General features: G+C 38.4%; 1 protein-coding gene across 1 annotated transcript in view; it reads right to left on the bottom strand.

Moving 5' to 3' along the window:
• LOC132265834 (frizzled-2) overlaps positions 1-15,458 on the bottom strand; it is a 30,362-nt gene that overhangs the window by 13,342 nt on the left and 1,562 nt on the right. Inside the window, exon 2 of the mRNA XM_059766616.1 lies at positions 9,013-9,061. The gene's annotated coding sequence lies outside the window, so the exon portion shown is untranslated. The remainder of the gene's footprint in view (positions 1-9,012; positions 9,062-15,458) is intronic.

Raw genomic sequence — 15,458 nt, 5'->3', positions numbered from 1 at the left:
CCTTTCCACACACTTGCTTTTTGTTGCCTCCTCAATTCCACTAACAACAAGGTGTTTCTGCTTCATTATAATTATTTCTTGTATTTACTTTGTTGATTTTCGTGGCCGTTTCACGATGTTGGCGGGACGCGATGATTGCCAAGGAAGGTGAAGTGAGGAAAGAAATTGCCATAATTTTGTAATTAATTGGCGCGATTATTGAAAAAAGAAAAACCGTCGAATGTTTCTCTTTGTGATTATTTTTTTTCTGATATCGTGTATAATATTCAAATTGAAAAGAGGACAAAAAGTTATTTTAACGTGATTTTTTCCACTCACTTACGCAGAAGTGTTTTGAATGTCCATCAGAGTATTTTATTGATTTTTTTTTTCATCTACTTGTGTTGGACAATTTTTTCACAAATTCCTTTCTGCTGCAGCACAAAAAAAACAACATCAAAATCCATCCAACAATCAATCACCAAATGGAAAAAGACGAAAAAATAGAACCATGAGATTTTTAATGGTTCACTTAATCGCATTGAAAAATGAATAAAAAATAACTCTATGCAATTCTTAACAGGAGAATTTTGTGGGTTAATTATTGCGCTCTGTGCAATTCACATAAGCCGATTTGACGTCGGTTTTTTTTTACGGGCTCTGCACGAAAAGAGCAAAACTGTCCAGGGAAAAGTCACTCGCGAGGCATTTCATTAGCATATAATCTCCGTGGTTGGCATATGAAATTTTATAAACAAACAGCAAATTCGTGATTATGTTAATGACTCATACATTGATCATTAAACACTAAGTAGATGATAAGGAATGAAATTCCACCGTGCTATTTATTGGCGGAGTCGCGCAGTTCTTTTCCACGGCGATTGCGGCCGAGGAAATTGCTCAGCTACACGCCAAGAAATACCCTCGAGAGTCTTCATTGAAATTCTCCGCGAAGGACGGAGGAGATGCAAGTGGAGGAAGAAGAGAAAGACAGCCAGAGAGTGCAAGAATCATGTTCTCATATCGTATCATCACCATCGTGGCCTTTTTTATGCCACTCCTTCCCCTCTCGCGCCCGTCTTCGCCGTGCAATATCGCGAATGTGATAAAAGAAGCAAGGAGAATCCAGTAGTTGAGACTATGAAGCTCTTGGAATTGAAATTTATAGAGTCTCTCGCGCACTGGAGAAGCGAAACAAGTTGCTCTGATGGCGGAAGGTTAAAAAAGGAAGTGTATCGCGACTGCAGAACGAGCATTTGGGCTTCTTTTCGCGTGAAAATCGATCTCATGTGCGGAGCTTGGGAAGGCAAAGAGAAAAAATGTCGCGCGAAACACGTGAGATTTCGCAATGGCGATTGCGATTGAGGACAACAAAGGACTTGAGTGGTAAATTAATGAGATTTCCAGCATTTTGGGAATTCACGAGAGCGATTATATCTTGTATCGTGTGGAGAAAACGCACACATTAATACTTATAGAGACACTTGAACTCTAAGAAAAAAGATAAGCGACTCAATGCAACTTTACAGTCTTATCTTATTAAGTAAGATATTATATTTAGTTTTTACAAGTTAAATAGAAACTGCAAATGAACATGAAAAGCTGGATTAAAGACTTACTAAAAAGGATAAATAGTATCACAGAATGATCAATATTGCTGATGAGGAATTGCCAATCGTGTTAATTACGAGAGTAATTGAATTTCATGGCAAAATATCGAAGCTTTTTCGGAAATACATTTGATCACAATACATAATTAAATATTAAAAGTGACAGATAAATTTCCAACAATTCCAACCATTCTCTCACTCTTCCACAATTTATTTGAAAAATCCATAACACTTTTCGTACAATATTTTGAGTAAAATTTGAGGTTATGTTTGATTTTAGCATTGTTTCTTAATTTCCCAGCTTCTAAAATAACGACTTTTATTGAGTAAAAATATACAATTCTAAACATAAAGTGAAAAAATGTTCAATTTCTACTTTAAGATCTTCTTTCGTCCTTTATAAGTAACATAACCTAGAAAACTTTGTTAAAATTAGGACTTGAATAAAAATTTAGTTCTGAGAGTAAAATAATCAATAGAATATCAAAGCTATGAACCAAATATTTCTGAAATTAATACACTTCCACTTCCTGGAGCTTCTAATGATCTGTACACCACTTCTGACTACATTATCTCTCCCTTATTCGTGATATATAAATGTTATCGCGAGATTCTAAACTTGATGAATTTGATGCCGATCACTTCCTCAACTAATTAACAATGAGATGTTAGCAAAGTTGGAGACTTTGGGTTCCGTGTTGCAGAGCTGCTTTGTCTGCCGAGCTGTGTGTGCCTCGTGGACATGTCCAATTAATTATTTCAGTTCGTCAAATATGAGTTGTTGTGGCGAAAGGAACAAGAGGCGAATCAGCGCCGAATAATCAACTCCGCGTGGCAGTTTAAATGGTTAACAAGGCATGGTGGAAGTGATTTAAAGGGAGTTGCGTTTGTGCCTCTCTTTGGGCCTCTTTCGCTTCAGGTGTGCTCGGGAAAAGGTGGTCAAACTCACGAAGAGACTCCTCTTGCTGGTCTCTCCTCGGCTGCGCATTTTGAGAGTTTTTCACGTCGTCGTGTATTATTTTTCTTGTTGACTTTTGTTTATTTATCGACTTCACACACTCTGCTTCTGACCATCGATGATGATGTTGATGATGAACGTGACTCGGAGGTATTTTTTTACAACCTCCACCCAAGCGCGCGCTCTTTCGCCGGGGCAATCTCACGCGGGGCAGAATGAGAAGAGGCGGACGGTGGATTTGGTACGTCAAACAACATGTCTAACAAGACACTTTTAATTGTACGAAGGTGGCGGAGGTGAAAACACAGCACTCTCTTTGATCTCCCCAATTGAAATCGGTCAGTTGAGGAATTCCACCAGTCACAGAATTTTCCGCCGCGATGCCTCGCGTCTCGCCTCTCCTCGCCCAGCGAGGTGAATGATACTCTCGGCGAGTGCAATTTGAGAGCCGATACGAGACTATTTCTGGTAATGTTTCTCAACTGTTGTGTACTGTCGCGCATGAATAATTAATTATGGTAATGAGAAGGAGAGGATGAGGAGAGCCAAGACGCGGGATTGAGACGATCACATCGCGCTTGGGATGGTAACGTCAAGAAAATTCCATCTTCAATTGCATATATGCAGCGCATTTAATTTATTGGTCGACGAACTGCGCGCGAGAGAATCACGGAGGGAATGAGAGATGATGTGAGGATGAAGATACACGCGGAGGACATACAAATCCACCGCAGAGTTCATGCTGATCTGCGCGAGAGGATCTCGAGCTGGATCTCATGCACTTTTCGCGTGTGTGTTTTCCATGATCACCACAACGTGAAATTCACTCCACGGCCAAAGTATCCCAACGAGAGATGGACGATGTATGTAAATTGGCTCCGTGTGGAGCACACCGTGCGTTTGAATTATGACCAGAGGTGCCCTTGCTGCTCCTCTTCCCATCCACTTCTTCGCCATCCACCCAGAGTCGTTGGGACTTTGTTTATGGGTATCGCCCAACGACTAATGTTTAATGTTTGTTTATCGGCAATTAATTAAATATTACCTTGTTTTCAGCTTTTTTCTCCCTCTCGCCATCCATCTCGCTCACTATTCCGTCTCTCTCGCCAACATGAGCGTTTTCGATGAATTAGCAAGTGAGATGAGAGCCGAATAGGTGATTTGAAGCATCAAACATTATGTTATTTGTGCAGCGACTCACTCAGAACGCTTTGAACAGTCAAATATGCCAATAAGAGATTTATGTTTTGTATTGATTGACCTGATATTTCACTTTTAGAGCCATTTTTCCGATAAATTCTTCGCATCCAAGGGGTAAAATATAGTCCAAAGTATTGTACAACTCAACTGGAATTGTTAGGAAGTGGAAGTGAAGCAATTCTTATGATAGAGTCTGAAAGATCGCTAGTCATGAAACACTGAAAATTGCGTTAAGATCGAACATAACCTGAAAAATATTGATTTGGACTTAGAAATTGTTTATCCAGGAAACTCTTCTGGATGATTTTGTGATCTAGAAAGCTTCCAAACGGAGTCTTTTAAGATCTCTTAGTAATATTTTGAGGTTATGGTCGAAAACACTATTCAAAAAAGTGGTTTTTAGAGAATTTCTACAGAAATATTGTGTGGAGTTGATTTTTGAGCTGTTCTAATGTGTTAAAATATTTACTAAATTACCCAAAGCTAAAGAATGGATGAAAGAACTCCTCGTCAAATAGGAAAGTGCATTAATTTTCTAATAAAATCACGTGAAACTGTTGCGCCTCTTCGACTGTCAGCTCCTTAGCAACACTGTCCGCGTCTGGAGATCAGAAAAACCTGCTCGTGGTCACACATTTTTCCCCTTGATGCTTTCTCTTCATCCGTGGGCCGTTCTATGGCAATGACAAAAAATTCTCCACTCAATTTGAGATACTGTGAACCATTTGAATATACACTTTCGGTATCTTCTTGGCGGTTGTTTGGCTTTTTCAGTGTGTAAATTTTAATTGACACATGAAATGATTAGAAACACGAGATAACGGAAGGAAGGGGGGAGAAAAGCACGATTTTTGGGTAAATAATTGGGAGCTTTTTCTCTTTCTCATTTGGCCTTTTTTTCCTCTCTGTCTTCGTCGCGATGACTCTTGTTGATTATACAATTTACAATTTTCTTAGTGTGACTCTGCGTTTGGTGTTAAATATTCAACGAGTCGCTGAACGTCTTAAAGACTCTTGTGCATGGATTGTTCTGTGGCAACTTTGCAAAATTCGTGTGTTTGCTTTCCATGGTGTAAAAATGAAAAGAGAGCCATCGAGAGCCGAAAAGACTGCTGGAGAGTCACGAAAGAGCCTCTCGAGGAGGATTTCTTGAAGAGAGAGAGAGAAAGACACTGAGGAGAATTAAGTGTGATCGATTGTGTGATTTATTTCACAAGACTCTCCTTCACAATCTCACGCAATATTCAATACACTCGAGTGACTCTCTTGCAGCTTAATCTCAAAGCATGGCATTGATAGAGGGCTTTTGCACACCTTCTTATCAGTGTAAAATCCACAAAAGAAACTGTCTGTGGATTACTTCACTTGCCATTGCACCTCCTTTTCACTCCCCGCGCGTGTCTTTTCAGTTCGTCATGGAGATTACACGCTCAATCACGTGAAATTGAGGCAGGAAAGATCTCTTCTCTGTCCTCTTCGCGTGCGCATGAAAATTTAATTGTGAGAAGGTGCACAATAAAAAGAAAAGAAAAAAAGAGACTGAATAAAGCATGTTGGGCAGCTTCATATCGAGATGTGGAGAACTTGTTGAGAATTTCTGGTATTTGTCTTTAAAATATATTTATTTAAATTGCTAAGATAAATGCTGAACACTCTTGAATTACTAAATAATTCATTATATCGCTCACCATTGAGGAATTTCTGCAGTCTCTCGGATATAAATTCCCTTTTTTTTTGTACACTTTCTGTGCAACTCACGAGAATTGTAGCGCCGAATTAAATTAATTCATTCACAATCTGCCTAAGAAATTGATTGAATTTTAAAGCAATTTATTAAAATTATCCATCAAGTCTCTGTCTTTCCACCCTTGTTCGCTTGGCTTTCTTGTCCGACGTGACGAGACGCACAAAAAAGACGAGTACTTCTTTTCACTCTGGCCTCTAATTCATCGTTATGACGATGTAAATGACGTTGATTAATTATGTTTCCACCATAAATGATAGGCGAGCACCAAGTCGCGCTTGGAGAGCTACTTAAGACAGTGCAAGAAGTCAAGGCGCTTCGACGCACTCTTCGAGAGTCAATAACAAATATTTGGATGCTGAATTTCACATGATTATTTCTCTTCAGGTTCATCAAGCGAGATTCAACATTTGTATCATTGAACTTTATTGGTAAAAACACAAGTATATCGTCAAGATACTTTGCGAAGGAGGGAGAAAAAACACAGTGATTAATAAAAACACATAAAACAGAGCAACGTTTTCAATTCAGTGCCGACGATTCATTAATAATTTTGAGACTCTGAGAAGTGTACGAAGCGAGAGTGTAAAAAAGAAACGCGAGGCACGCGGATTGAGCAGCAAAAGAGATGGACAAGAGGAGGTAAAAAATCGGGGGTCACATAAATAAATTTCATAAACTGCGCTGTCAAAATATTTAGTAGTAAAATATGAAGGAAATTTAATACTTACAGCCAGTAAAAAAGTGCTCAAAGGTGGGAATTAATTGGCCAGAATATTGAATAACATGCGCGAAATATGCAAAATTAACGATCAAGTATTGAGAAATTGTCATACAAAATAATCCCCAAAGAGCTCTGCAAATGCGAATTTCTCTCTCTCTCTCTCAAAACACATTGAGGTGTGTCGCAGATGTGTTAAGGTAGTTTGTTCAGCAATTTCGCCAGAAGAGCCGCTTTTCCCCGAAAATCCCATCCACCCGGGAAAATTAATTGGCTAGGAAAGTTTCCCGATGAGAAATTTACAAGTGGCACTCGAAAGTTTTTAATACCATATTTTGCTCAAGAGATTTATGTAGTTCTGAATACAAATTGCTGATAAAATGCCAGTTTGCTTTTGTCTGCAGCACTGCTGATTGAGGAATATTATTAAATGTGTGTCTACTAATTCAATTTTTCACCCAGACACTGGAAATATATGAACTTTTCAAGCTCTCGAGGCCGAGAAAAAAAACCTCAGCGAACGCAAAATGCTTAGTTTCAAAAGTTGAGCTTGATTTAGTTGATATTTTTGCTATTATCCGCTCAAATTTTAGCCATTCGGATGATACTGATGCGCACTTAAATACATAGATGTCGCTTTATGTAAAACCATGCCATTTTAATAATATACTTCGTGATTACAACACTCAAAGTTTAATTGTATTAATAGCGCCATGCAAATCCTTTCAAAAGTGAGACATTTACATGTTCTGACCCGACTTCCTGTTTTTCTGCTAAATTTTTATCAAAAAGAAGCTCAATATTTAGCGGAAAGAGCAGAAAATTCAGAAAATTTTGAAAATTGCTATTAAAATTGATGAAAAATTAGCTGACCATAGATAATAATCTTAGCAATATTTAGCTGAATTAACTGCTTTTTCTTTTAACTATTCTGGCTCCTGGGATCGTGAAATTTTGAACTGAGACTTTGATTTGAAATCAAACCGCCTCGAAAAACTGGTGGAGGAAAAAAAAAACGAGTTTGTCGGCAACTTTGTAGTGTTTTTGGCCACAATGAACATTCCACGATAGAGGGACATATTTTCTCTTCTACCGTCTTGTTTTCGATGGCTTTATATCGTAATTTTTATCTTAAATGGTGATGTTTATTGGCGCCAATTTCACTGTGAGAAATGAGGAATTAATGCTAATCACAATTTTCTCCAAACACACACACTTTATTGTGTCTCGCTTTGTGTTCCTCATCACACTTGTCGCACTGCCAGTGGACTACAATGATTTTCCTCTGGGGGGAAAATTGATATTTTGTGAAAAATTGCTTTGACGCTGCCTCGAGTGGCCTCTTGTATGTGCGGCAAATCAAAGGCGTCTCTCGATTGAGGCCTCCGAACAAGCGAATCTTCGACTGTGCGGTAATTGAAACGCTTCATTTCCTCCATATCGCGATGATTGTTTTTATTATTCTGCTTAGACATCATTTCTGTGGTGAAGAAGTTCTGTATTGACACACGATTGATATCAAGTCAAGTGTTTGTGGCTGTTCTTCGTGCCGCAGACATTTGAACAAATTGAAAATATTTGGCTTCAACACTTTGATTGATATTGCGGCGAATTTTGCGGAAAGGAATACCAAAAATGCCAACAAGTTTACAGAGTTTACATGAGAATTCAGTGGAAACGTCACTTGAATTGATAGAAGCATGCATTTTCTGCTTAAAGTCACTCTAGAGAGACACTTAAGAGGTGAAAACTTGGTTGAGAAATTGCTGAGAAATTCAGTGAAAACACACAATAGAAAATGATTTGAGGAAAAACCACAATAAATGCCCAATTTCTTGCGCCTCTTTCGCCGGCAATGCCTCGGAAAAGCTCTTGCGCTAGAAGGATTTCCCGAAGCGCGCGTGTGACTCTGCATAAGTGGGTGGAAAAGACGCAAAAAAGCTTCACTGGGCGAAAGTTCATTCGATGATTGATTGTTGTTTGCTCTGTTTGCGAATTTTCCTTCTTTTATTTATTGATTTCACTCTTCTCCACTCACCCCTTGGGCACTTTTCTCGTGTCTTCTGCGCACAGAATCCCACTTGGAAAAGCGGGGGTGGAAGAAGCCCCCAAACCCTCAGTCATTGTTGAAAGAGCTTACATAAAAATTACATTATAGCCTCGCATGATGTTATTTAACGTGTTCCTCTTCCTCGGTCACCCTCACAATGGTTCGCCGGGGTGGCATTTGCCAACGCGGGGATGAATTGAGTGGCGCACGAGGGAGAATGAGGCGAACTCATTGATTAAAATTTAATTATAATCACAATTGAGCCACCCACAGAGAGTGAATACCGTCAGCTTTCTTGGCACGGAAGTCGCAGAGTGTCGCGATATGATGGAGGCTCTCAAGGAGATCTGTATTTACTTTGAGTGTCTTTCGCTCCGCTGTGGAGAATCCTCAAGTCTCTCTTGGCAGATCACTTTGCCACCCTCGCGCGCGATATTCCCAGCCAAAGTTACACAATCAATAAAAAGCCCGAGCAAATGGTGTGAGATTCTTGTTTCAATTTGCATATATTATAATTTTCCATGGTTTTCCAATGAGCCCAGAGATTGAATTTATTAGCAGTGAAAGCCACTGTGAATGTGAGCAGCGAAAAATTGTGTGTTCAAAGTGAATTATTGATCCTCTCGAAATGTACACCATAAAATATTCACTGGGCCAGAATGCCTCACATTTTTCGTGTGGAAAATTGCATGAAATCCTGCCACACTTCAGAAGAGTATAGTCAGAATAGAAAATATCTTGTTTACATACCTATTTAGAACAACATTTTGCTGTCAAGCTGCTGGTTTTGCTTCGTGACCTGGAAGAGGAATAAAAGAAGGTTTTTTTAGTAAGATATTACAATGGATTTCATAAGGAATGATTTAATTCTTTGACTATCAATCGTCGCAAGTTTCATGAGGACTTTTCTTCATGTCACAGAAATCACGACAGTTTTGGCGAAGAGCAACAGGGTGTGGCGCAAATCAAATCAGATGTGCGTGTTTTTCTCCAAAATTTATGCGAATGACAATGCATTAATTAAAAAATTTTCAGAAAAGAAACACTTGAACACACGCGCTGGCAACTAAATGGTAATTTATTGTCTGATGCTTTGTGATTTAAAGCTCTCATTAAAAGTTTACGGCTGTCGTATATGTACATATGTAGTTCGCAAACGGAAAAATCACTCTCCGCGCTTTGTATGAGATTATTTTTCAAAATGTATATATGCAAAAATTGTGTTCTTGTTCAGTTTATTCAACAACAAAAAAAACAATCTGGCAAATATGAAGTTAAAAAAAAACTACATTTTTAATTGAATACGAATTGAGTGTTGTTAATAGAGTCGTGTGCATTGAGTTTTTACTGTCGTGGAATTGGATTTGCAATATGCCATTCGGAATGGAAATTCGCTTTGGAATTTTTCATGTTTTTGATAAATTATACACGATATTCTTTCTGTGAAAATTGTGAGGCAAAAAGGCGCGTGAACATCAGAGGATTCCGGAGACATTTCTGGGCGACATTTATAACTCCCATGTGACAAGGAGGGCGAAAAGAAGGCAAAACAATTCTTTAGGAGAACATTTAAGCGCCAAATGAGGCGTCTCAAGAATCTGACATGAAATTGCCACCGCCAAGAGATTTCTCCCGCCAAAATATGCCCACAAAGTCAGAATGGGAAATTTAATTTATGACTTTTGCCTTTAATTTTCGTGCTTGTCTAAATGTTTTTTCATCTCTTACTGTCTGTAAAAAAAAAGGAAATTTGCTAAAAGCTTCAATTGAGAAATGACCAGAAAGTCTGGAAATCTGGACTGTAAAAAAAAACGAGGCTTTTGCATTTTGCAGTTGATGCCATAAAAAGAACCGCATGGAAAAGTCATTTGCAGTGCAACAGAGGGAGATTTTCGATTTTCATGGCTTGAATATTGAATGTAAATATATAGAAATCGCATGAATACATTTCGATACATTTTATTCCTCATCGATGGTGGTATTTTTCTAAAAATACTCACGCTGAGTGCAGAACAGAGAGCAAGAAGTAATAAAAGAGCTGCAGAGGAACGAAACCGCAGAAATGGCAGATAATAAGAAGGAATGGGTGAAAATGTTTCCCACTTTTTGTCAATATGCGTGGAAAATACGGGGAAAACGCATGCATTTACATCGTATTTGAAGGTGAAAATGTGCAAAAGTCCACATATAGTGATGCCTCTCAATAAAATTCACTCTCGCCCATCATCAGAGTTTTTTTTTTTTTTCATCTTGTTTGTGCGCGACTCGATCATCACTCAGCGCTGTCATATAAATATAGCATGCGCGGAGTTATGATGTAGAGTCTGAAATACAAATTGCTGATTGTGGTTTTTCATATACTATTAATAGGTTTTTCGAGTGCGAGTCATATTGGTGGAAAAAATCCCTCCCACATCATCTCAATTGCCTCCCAATGATTTTTTCTCGTGGATCTTTTATTGCTTATTGAAATACTTTTCACTGTGGTTTGTTTCCAACCAACATCGCGAGCAGACGAGGAACAATATTTACACAATATAGCACAAGAGATCTCTCTTCAGGATATCATTGGAGAAATTTTATAGTGTCTGCACTTTTTATGGCGCTGATATTTTATTCATCCGCCAGCGAAAATGCACAAGAACACAAGCCAAGAGAATCCCATCTTGACGTATTGTAATTCAATTTTACAGTCACGCAATTGAGTGCGCGCTTTACGATGAAAATTATTATTTTGTGGTTTGCATTCATATTTATTTATGCAAGAGATTCTTAGCGGGATGTCTAAGATTGTAGAGAAATCTGGTGTGTCATTCAATAACTGGAATTGTTTAGCAATTTTGGACATCTTAAGTTTGTCATTCAACGTCTAGAAGTCGAAATTATCGTTGATTTTAAATTTATTCATACACTTCAGTGCAAATGTTTCATCAACTACTAAATAATTCACTTAAAGAAGCGCGAATAGCATCAAATTGTCGCTCAATTTGCAGCTTAAGAGCCCCGCTTTTCCCTACAATTCGATAAGGAAAGCTCAAGAGACGCAGTTTTGATCCCATTATGCGCATTCACAGGATGTTTGGCGAAGCAAGAAATGTGATATGTGTTGGCACAAACAGTTCATAAACTGCATAAATAATTACTATTGATATTGTATTAATGCAAGTGCACTTGAGAAGACTTTAGCTGTGCTGCTGCAACATTTGATATTATTTATTTAGAAAATTTTCTCTATGAGGCAAGACTGTGGCGTCAATTGGATCAAATAAATTTAAATGTATTTATTTGTCTTCAAGTGGTGTCGGCGCCTCTGCATTCCGACAAAATTTATCGAATTGATTTCTCGTCTGTCGAGGGTCATTGTTTTCTCGTGGCGAAGTTAGTTGTACAAATAGCTCAACAAAGTGCTCGCGCGTTGGCAGAAAGATGACTGATTGGATATTTTTCTATCTGTTCTACAAGCTCACAAATATTCCATCTCAAACACCTTTTCCACAGGGCGTTATTTACAATCCCGCACTGATAAGTTTCTGGGGAGTCGAAGGTGGGGTGAAGAGAGCGCCATATCGCATCTAATCGAGGCATATTTATCAGTTCCACCTTCCTTTGGAAACGGTAGTCGCTGGGCTGAAGAAGTATTTTCTTTCTGCCTCAGATCCACGATAAGGCATTTTAGTGGAACTCAACGGCCATATTCTGTCCTCTCTCAGCCCATTTTCTTTGGTCCCACATTCAAACACTCTCGGGGCATATTTAATTGAGTCATTCATCACAATTGAAGGTGTGCTCGCAAATTGCGCGCTGCACAGGAAATATCAATAGATGTATAAATTCAATTTGAATTACAAAATCTTCAAGGTTCTCCGCACAATGTTTCACTGCAGATAGAATCACGTCCTAGTGAAGACAGTTTCCTTCTTAAATACACCCTTTTTTCTTCAATTTCTCCTTGGATTTCTTGCCAAGAAAATTTTCGAATTTTCTCAAAACAAAATGTTGATTTCATGCCTGTATTCGTGGTGTAAATAAATAAATAGGCGCAAGAATGTAAAATTGGGCATAACACAAACTTCTCCATCGATGAAGATGCTGAAGGCGCGTATTTGGCGCTATTTTTACTCAACCATCAACACATTCAGTATGTATTTCTCGAGTTATTTCTTCCTTGTAATAAAATAAACACCAGAACTCAATATTGTATTTCATGTGTGTGTGTGTTTTCTTCTGCAACTCATCCTTCGGCCCTTCCCCAGTATTGGTGAGGAAATCAAATAAATACAAAACAACTTTTCTTGCGGTCTCGCATTTCCCTCAACTTTCCCTCTCCGCGCACCTTTCAGCGTCTGATGGGAAAATGCGTGGTGATTGAAGATGGTTAATTTGTGTCTATGGACATGTCTGTTTTTTTTATTTCATCCAACACACAGATAAAATTATGTCAATTTTCCGTGATTTATTGTTCAAACACACCGTTGAAAACACTCTCAAACGCACGAAGAGTTTTTCCTTGATTTCTCGCTGATGTTCTTCAAGGGAGTGAATTATGGGCTGAGAAATGGTGTACAAAACATTAATCCATCTAATTCAATACATTTTGGTTGTGTTATGAAAATGAATAGAGATTAACTTAATATATTCAGCATGATTTCTTGCATGTTGCCAATAATTCGCCCTCAGTGTAAGTAAATTCATGCATCTTATCTCTGCCTTGGTCGTGTTTGTCTTGGCAGAAGAAGAAGGAGAAAAAAAGGGCAGGTAATTGAGCATAGAATCTAAACATAGCATTGTGTGTTTTCGAGAATTTGCTAATATATTCTCGAGAAATTGGGCAATTGCCTGAAATTTGAAAGATAAAGATGAGGCAACATAAATGAGCATGATTTTGCGGTTGAGAGGCGCACAAACAGTGGGTCGTTTAAAGTTATTGAAAGAAATATTTGCTCAAACAACTCACACACATATTAAATGTTCACCCAAAACAATTTACTGCTCGATGTGATAAGACCCGTAAATTCACCCGGGAATTCGCTACGAACATCATAAATTACATAGTGAGATCGATTGCGATTACATGCTCTTTTTACACTCAAAACACACACACACACACACATGTTCGCTGTTTCTGTGTGTTCGTGTGCTCCAATTTTATTCCTCCTCTCCTCAAATGGCCTCTTATCATGATAAGAGTTGTCGTCGATTGGGTAAATATTCGCTGCCTATATGTTTTTGTGTGCTTTTTTTCGCCTCGGGTTTAATGTACATTTTTCTCGGTGGTGTTGAAATGGAAGGCGACAGAGTGGTTTAAAATTATATAATGATGATTTAATGTGCCAATTGTTTTATCGTTTTATTCAATTGAAAGATGGAGAAGGAGTAGCAAAATCCCGGAAGCATAAATAGTTCAATCGTGGTCAATTGAGAGATTTCTGAAGAGGATCTCAAGACAATCGCAAGACGGAGGAATAAAAAGCAGGCTAAGTGTGAGCAAAATGAAATATGTATAAATTGCAATCATCCAGAAAGATGTTATTGCTCTTGAAGTGTGTGACGATAATTTTAATGCCACTCTATTTTGAGTATTTATGATGTGGAAGAGAACATTTGTCACTTAATAGGAGACCCTCCGTCTCCTCTTCGCCATTCGCCTCGTGAAAGTGTCTCGTAAATTTTCCCCAAAGCGAGAAAACCAGCGCGAGAGTGAGACAAAAATGTGGCGCAAAATGTCACAACAATTTTTTTCCTCACTCCATCTCTGAAGTATCTTATGAAAATTGCTCCGCCAGTTCACAATTTGATGGGATTTTTACAACTCCACAAGCACCCCATCAATGACTCTGAGAGCAGCAACAAGAAAGCCAATTGGAAAACCACCTCCAACATTCCTCTTCTGATTCATCTCTCTCTTTGCGAGAAATCTTATTTCACAAACCATTTGATTGTGGATAGTTTTTTTTTTTGCGAGGCACACAAAAAAGTGCCACGAAAGTTTTCTGTGAGAAAACTTTTGTGTCGTGAAATGACTCCCCAAGTCACGATATCCCTCAATTTGAGATTTGGGTGTTGAGGGCGAACTTGGGGGTGCCGATGAAAGAAGTACAGCGGACTTTAAGTGTTGGGCCTCGACACGAGCAAGCGAGCTCACAAAAGAAAACCAATGATATTTTGCCCAGCTGAATGGATCGAAAGGAATCTTCTTGGCGAGGAACTTTCTTTTCATAGGAAATTGTGAAGGAAATATGAAAGATATTCAGCGTTCTGCATTTTTTCCTCGTCATGCATGATTTCTACTGTCTTTTGTAGTGGATTAAGTGGCAGAACTTAGAATCAACTGATTTATATAGAAACTTTTCTGTGTTTTCCTTTGGTTTTGTCACTCTAAGGAAGTTACCCAACCACGTTTGCTAGGGATTAACTGAGCATATTGATCTGAGCCCTGATTTTCTTAGTCGTATTTCTATTTAATTGTGGGATTAAAATGGTTTCAGTCGAAAAAACATTATTAAATTAGTAATGACGAACTTTGGAACACTGTAATGAGCATTTTTCCTCTTGTTGAAGAAGAAAAATCTCTTCTTAATTGAGCCACAACCTCATCGTAGTGCAATTTCACACTAACAGTTTCAAAAGGATCTTCATTAACCCATTAAGGACGAGTGTGTCACATTTGTCTCATAAAGAGAAAACATTTAACTATGCAAACCCACAAATTTCATTTACAATTTAAGTATTACAGAGAGATATAGAGTTTAGTTTAGTTCAATAAATTAACTCCGACACTTTCAAGTAAACACCCAGAATTCTGTTCAACAGACAATTTCACATTAATATTACTGCAAGCTATCTCTGTTGCTTCTTGATCTTTGCATGGTAATGCGTCGTGTTTAATTAAAATTGTGGCATCTTTTCGAAAATAAAGTGACACCATTAACTGGGTTGCTAGGCTATCTACGGCGTAGATCATCATTCCTACCCAATGTCTTCCCCTCGACACCCTGTCTGACGGGTCATCCCCCTTTTTTTTCGGCATGACGACGAAGGGAAAAACTTCCACTTTGCCCAAGACTTTGCCTCAATTTGAGACGAAATACATTCATGGCGAAACTTGTCCCCAGAGATTCAAGTGAGGAGATACACAAAACAGGCTCTCAAGATGGAGAATACAGGGAAGTTTTGGAGTTTATGCTATCACACTCTCG

Source organism: Phlebotomus argentipes, unplaced genomic scaffold, assembly GCF_947086385.1.
Source record: "Phlebotomus argentipes unplaced genomic scaffold, Phlebotomus argentipes genome assembly contig_5, whole genome shotgun sequence".
Classification (NCBI taxonomy): domain Eukaryota; kingdom Metazoa; phylum Arthropoda; class Insecta; order Diptera; family Psychodidae; genus Phlebotomus; species Phlebotomus argentipes.
Note: the sequence above shows the minus strand (reverse complement) of the source record. Positions and strands in the feature narration are given on the sequence as shown.